This window comes from Manis javanica, chromosome 2, assembly GCF_040802235.1.
Source record: "Manis javanica isolate MJ-LG chromosome 2, MJ_LKY, whole genome shotgun sequence".
In the NCBI taxonomy this organism is placed as follows: Eukaryota; Metazoa; Chordata; class Mammalia; order Pholidota; family Manidae; genus Manis; species Manis javanica.
Genome location: NC_133157.1, coordinates 141,991,591 through 141,997,810, shown reverse-complemented (window position 1 = coordinate 141,997,810; position 6,220 = coordinate 141,991,591). Strand labels below are relative to the sequence as shown.

Genomic DNA, 6,220 nt, shown 5'->3' with positions numbered 1-6,220 from the left:
AAGCCTTCTTGGTTAAAAGAACATATGGGATGTGAACAGATCCCAGAAATGGGTTGCTTTAATTTGTCTGATTTCTCTCAGACTGTTCAAGTACAGTTGGACAATATCCATCATATCATAGACTAATTTTCACAAATGCCTAGGGTGCCTAAATGGTTTTCTTGGCTTCACTGGAGATGGCTGGTAATTATAGATTTGCTTTGTTTATGTCACCATATTCCTATTATGTTAATATGTGCGCGCAAGTTAGTAGTTTAAAACCTATACATACTTAAGGTACTCTACAAGAAGATATGTCAAAGAAATAATCAATCCTCCCATGTTTTCTTCCATATGCTACCTCTATAGCTTTTCTTCTTCCTTCCTAATTTACAACCCTTAAATAGAATTCGTGCCTCATATCTAATTTACCGAGTATCATAATTCCTCCAGGTGGTAAAGATACCTCGAGACAAGTGCTGGGCATAGAAGCCACAGGGCATAAATCTGCAAAGTAAAAAGCTAACCTTTTCAAACAATATGGCTTCTCTCTCACTTACCAACTTTACATTTCCCTGTATGGCCCCAGAAGATGACTGGTTAGCCAGAGACGGGTAAGATTCCTCAAGGGAGGAACAACCTAAGACAGGCACAGTTGCAGGGGGGCCATCAGGTGAGAAATTGGGGAACAACAGTAGTGAAGCTTAGAACCTCACGCCGCCCCCCCACCCCCAGTGTTGAGAGAAAGCTTCTGCATCCGTGGATGTTTTATTGCCCTTGTCTAGCTAGGATTAGCACATAGTCTACAGGCACACACCTGATCATCTACAATTGCTCTCTTACAACACTAAACTATGTTTTCTACCTTTATCTTGCATCTACCTACCACTTCAGCAGTTTATTAAAAATAAAAATAATAATAATAATAAAGGGAGAAATGTGGGATCCACATATAAATAAGTATAAAAATCAAATGAATATTCATAGTTGACCTGATTGTTTATAGTTCATAATGCATGATCAAAACCGAAAGTTTCTGTGATGAATGCCCTTGTACTGTTCACCATGTAAGAACTTATTTACTATGTAAGAATTCGTTCACCATGTAAGAACTTGTTCATTATGCTTCAGAAGATTGGAGACTGACGAGAACTAGGCTTGAGATGGATTAATGATTGTGCATAATGACCCCCCTATACAGAATTTTATTGTTGTTCACAACCATTTGATCAATAAATATGAGAGATGCCCTCTCAAAAAAAAAAAAGCCTTCTTGCTGCTCAACTTACTGCATTTTGTCTCTGTGCTCTTCTAACGATGTGTCTTTGTTACTTCACTGTTTAATTAAATTTTCTAGACTTATGCACTAGTCTTCTCTCTCTCTCTGTCTTACTTCAGACTTGTAGGAAATAGCTATTAAGATCTCCGGTTTGGGCTTGCAAGTTCCCATCGCCTAGGTGACCCAGATGGGACTGCAGATGTACAATCATGCTCTTTAGTAGCCTGCCTGAAAATCTCCTTTCTTTGCCTTTAGGAATTTCTCTGAATATAATCTCACTCCATCCAGGGCTCTACAGCTCCCCCAAATCCTGAGGTGGCAGGAACTTAGTTCCTACACCATGCAGATTCAAGTGGACATGGGACATGAGTGACCCTGACTTCAAGAGTTGGCAAAGGATTTGACCAATGATGTGCAGGAGTTCAGTGAACTTTCCTTTCTTCCCTCTGCTCTTCCTTACTCTCTACTGCCTGCATGGCTACTGCCATTACTACTGCTGTCACTTTAATGAATTCCTTCCTTACCTACACTTGTCCAACCTGTCTGAGAATTCTTTCTTGATCGGAGTTAAGAACCCTCCCCCATCCAGGCTGAAGCTTCACCTAGTGTGCAGGGAGAGACCTCTCCAGATGCGGCTACTGAACAACACTACAAGGAAATAAGCCATAGCTTTTCAAGTTATCTATTTTACTGGACAGAAATTTGCATCTTGATCAGACACAAATCAATAAATAAATGTATCTTTTTTGAGTCTAAGCCCTTAATTAATAGAAATAGCAGTCAAACAATGAAATAGTCTCCTAGAAAATTAAATAATCTCTGGGTGGGCTTGTTAAATGATGCCCTAGTACATCACTGAAAGGATCTACTGCACTGTTTCACTCATTTACAAATCAGATAATTTTTCTTAGCATGATCTGGTGCTTGGAATGCAGCAATGAACAAGGCAACCAAGCACCTTGCCTCCTTAGAGCTGGCAACATAGGGGACAGCCAGTGCTGGGCATGGTTTTATGCAATATGGTATGTGCATTCAATAGAATTTAAGGAATTCTATGCAGCCTCTAAATAGTTGACCTGTAACTCTTTATAGCCAGAAGCCAAAGAAGGAAGATTTTTTTTCCCCATAGGAATGGAAGACTGCATATGGGGCTGGACACAGCACTCAAAATTCTAGGAGCACTATATCTTCACTTCCTCCTAAGGAAAGTGGGATGTGGGAGGAAAAAAGGAAAACAATACCACATATGCGCATTGCCAGGACAGCAGCATCATTAGTTAGGATGAAATGGAGTCTGTCTATATGGGAAGAGAAATTTGAAGGGTACTCTGAAATGGAAGAGGGAAATGAAGAAATAGAAGTTTGAGTCTTAGAGCAAAAACATAGAGCATGTGGAAATTAGGAAAATGGCAGACCCTACAGGAGTCACCCAGGGTTGACACTGGTGGGAGAAAGGCACATGATTAGATGATCTGACCCCTTTTCTCAAAAGAATTAATCACCTTCCAGTTTCAGCATCAATACATAAGGAGCCTTGAAGCTCTCAACAACTGTCCTTAGAACAAGAAAAGGCAGGACAAACTAAACATCAGTGACTTTTCCGGGAGCTATTGGAGAAGTGAAGCACTGAGCAAACTGTCACCCTGGAATCCTGAATCAGTTGTGCCTAGGGAGGTACAGAAACCATGATCTGCTTACCCGGAGCAGAAGCCACCAGGGCACAATATGGTAGGAATAGTTAAGTGGTAATGACAAATTGCTGAGGCCTGAATGCAGACTATCACGAAAGTGAGGAACTCTGCAAGGCCGTTGTCTTCTGGAGACTACCTCACCTCCACGGTTTTTTTCTCTCCAGAAATACCACTAAAAAAGATTTCCCTGGACTCTGGCAGGGGGAGGGGAAGAGTCTCCTCCATAACAAAGGGTACCTCTCCAGATAAAAGGGATATGCAAGATCTCAATTCTAAAACTCTATCTCAGGAGGAAGAGATTCCTTCCAATTCCAGGCCCCTCCAGCCTTCCTGCCTCATCTAAGGTGACACACACACACACACACACACACACACACATTCACAGAGTTAACGGGGTCAGAGCTTCAGTAGACTGAAAACCCTACGGTCATGGAAGAGAGCAGGGGGTGAGGAGTACATAAAGGCTATATCACCAGAGAATCACTTATGAAGGTCACAGACCAGAGACACAGGCTCTCAAAGACTGAGATTTTATAGAATGTTCTCTTTCGCCTGTATCTTACCAAAACATGAACAGGCCTCCAGTATAATAAGAGATGATCACAGATGAAAGAGCTGCCAGACACAGACTATTAAGGAGAGTATGTAGGTAAGCCCGAAGTCAAGAGAGGAGACAAAAAGAGGACACTAGAGGAATTTAAAGTCTCTGGTACCCAGAGCTACAGTAAATATTAACACAGACCAACATCTAATCATTAATATAAACCCTCACACAACGAATCTATTTATCACATTTCTTTTCACACAATACAACATAATAGAATTTCAGCAAGAAATTACAAGACATGCTAAAAGGCAGAATAAAGAAAACATACACACAGCCTAAGAGACAAAGAAATAAATGGAACCTGATGCAGGTATGACACATATGTTAGAATTCTCAGATGACAAATTTAAAATTAACAATGATTAAAGGTTTTAATAGAAAAAGTAGATAACATACAAGAACAGATGGTTAATATAATGTAAAAATTGCTAAGAAAAACTAAAAAATACCATAGTAGAAATGAAGAATGCTTTAGATAAGCTCATCAGTAGATAGAATGAGGTTGAGAAAAGAATCAGAAAATATCAAAATATGTCAATTAGAAATTTCTCAAGCTAAAATGCAAAAAAAAAGGGAATAAAAAAAAGGACAAAACAGAACATCCAAGACTGTGATGAATATCAGAAGGTATAATATGCACATAATTAGAATACCTGAAGCAAAAGAAAGAGAAAATGGAATGGAAGAAATGTCGAAGTAATAGTGTTTGAGAACATTTCAAAATTAAAGACAGACACCAAACCACAGATATGGATTCAGGAAGCTCAGAGAACCCCAGGCAGGATAAATACCAAGAACGATCCCATTTAGGAATGTCATATTCAAAAGATTTCATCCCAGCATCACCTGCTAGGTGGGTAGGTGGTACCACTCAAACAGTCTGTAAGTACTCTTTGTGAATTTCAAACAATGTTTGACACCTCAAGTCCTCCCTTTTTTTCAGTTCTATATCAAGTTGCTCACAAAATGCTGTCAATTCTCTCAGAAGAGTGTCTCAGATCCAGCATTTCCTACATCTTCCTATTGTCTCTGCCTAAATCCAAGGCCTCATCATCTGTTATTTGGATCTATCACATCAAACTCTTTACCTATCACCAATTTCTCCCTTATACATGTAGATCAGAGGTATCAGAAAAACTCAGTTGACTCCAGTACCTGTGAACTGAAATCCAAACTTCTGCTGAAAATCTGGCTACAAATTCATTTCCACAGCCACCTCCATGCACCCAAACTGATCTCAATATTTTTCATTCTGGACCTTGCCACATACTACTCTCTTTCCTGGATCACATTTCAACTTATCGTCATCTGTCAACTCTGACTCATTTTTAAATATCTATTTCAAATATTACCCTCTCTGTGAACCTCTCCCATATTCCCATGATAAATTAGTTGCTTTGTAATACTGTGCTTTAATGGCATTTTATTAATACCTGTAGAAGCAGTTATCATCTTATATTATCATTTATTTGTTGATATGTTAATCTGTAGTCCTAGAATGAGAGCTCCACAAGACAAAGGCATTTGCACATCTATGTGGGAGGAAACACTATGTGCAAATGCCTTTGTCTTGTGGAGCTCTCATTCTAGGATTACAGATTAACATATCAATAAATAAATTTTATTACCTATTTCATTTTGTTTTGGCCCAAACTCAGGATGTACACTCAGTTTCAATCATTTGAACATTCTCTGGACACATTCCAAGAAGACCTGAATGCTTCCAGCTTGGACCTTTCTAGGCTTTGCTAAAGCTTTTCCACAGTGACAATCACTACCAGTGTGGCAGCGCAGAGCACACACTACGGATCAGGATGGGAAGGAGCAAGGAATGACCTCACCAGCTGGCCCAGGGCTTAGTCAGGTGTGAGACAGGTGTCCCAGGGAGAGCAAGGCTTGGGTTCTCAACCACTCCCTTTCCTCACTGTTGGGGTTCTAGACTTGGTGTTACAAATGCTCGTGTGATCTGTAGATAAAACTGCATTTTAATATCATTGATTTCCTTTGTAATTCTATGAATTTTATTTTTTGTCTTAAAAACATTATCTTGAGAAGAGGTCCCTGGCATGAGAAAGCCTACAATCGCCTAACAAGTTTTCTTTACCAAAGAACCATATTTTTTTTTTCTTTTTAAAAATATGGAACGCTTCACGAATTTGCGTGTCATCCTTGCGCAGGGGCCATGCTAATCTTCTCTGTATCGTTCCAATTTTAGTATATCCGAAGGTGCTGCCGAAGCGAGCACCAAAGAACCATATTTAAGTTAGATATGGATCTCTTAGGTTAGCAGGCAAATTTTATAACACCTGCATTTTTCTCAGAAAGCCCAGGGCTTTCACTAACAAACAGATCTGTAGAAACAAAAAGGTCTGAAAAGGGATTTGCTCATTTTAACAGGTCTTGGGGTAGCTTTTGAGGAACCCAAAATCTTTCTTCACCTTGTATATCTAAACAAAGACTATTCTTTTAATATTCTTCTGGATTTAGTGAAAGAGTGACTAAGTGATCCACATGTAACTGATGACACCTCTTAGGTAAATCCACTAGGCCCAGCATAGGACTTCAGTTTTCAACTCCATGCTTCAGGTAGCTCTATCTCTCTGACATCCCAGCCATGGGGTCAGAACAAGTCATTTGGCCAGGACATTTTACTATTTACCAATC

At 39.6% G+C, this 6,220-nt stretch overlaps 1 non-coding gene across 1 annotated transcript; it reads right to left on the bottom strand.

Moving 5' to 3' along the window:
* Positions 1–5,688: 5,688 nt before the first annotated feature.
* Positions 5,689–5,792, bottom strand: LOC118968597 (U6 spliceosomal RNA). Its single transcript, XR_005056330.1, has one exon. It is a non-coding gene; the product is annotated as a U6 spliceosomal RNA (small nuclear RNA).
* Positions 5,793–6,220: the final 428 nt, after the last annotated feature.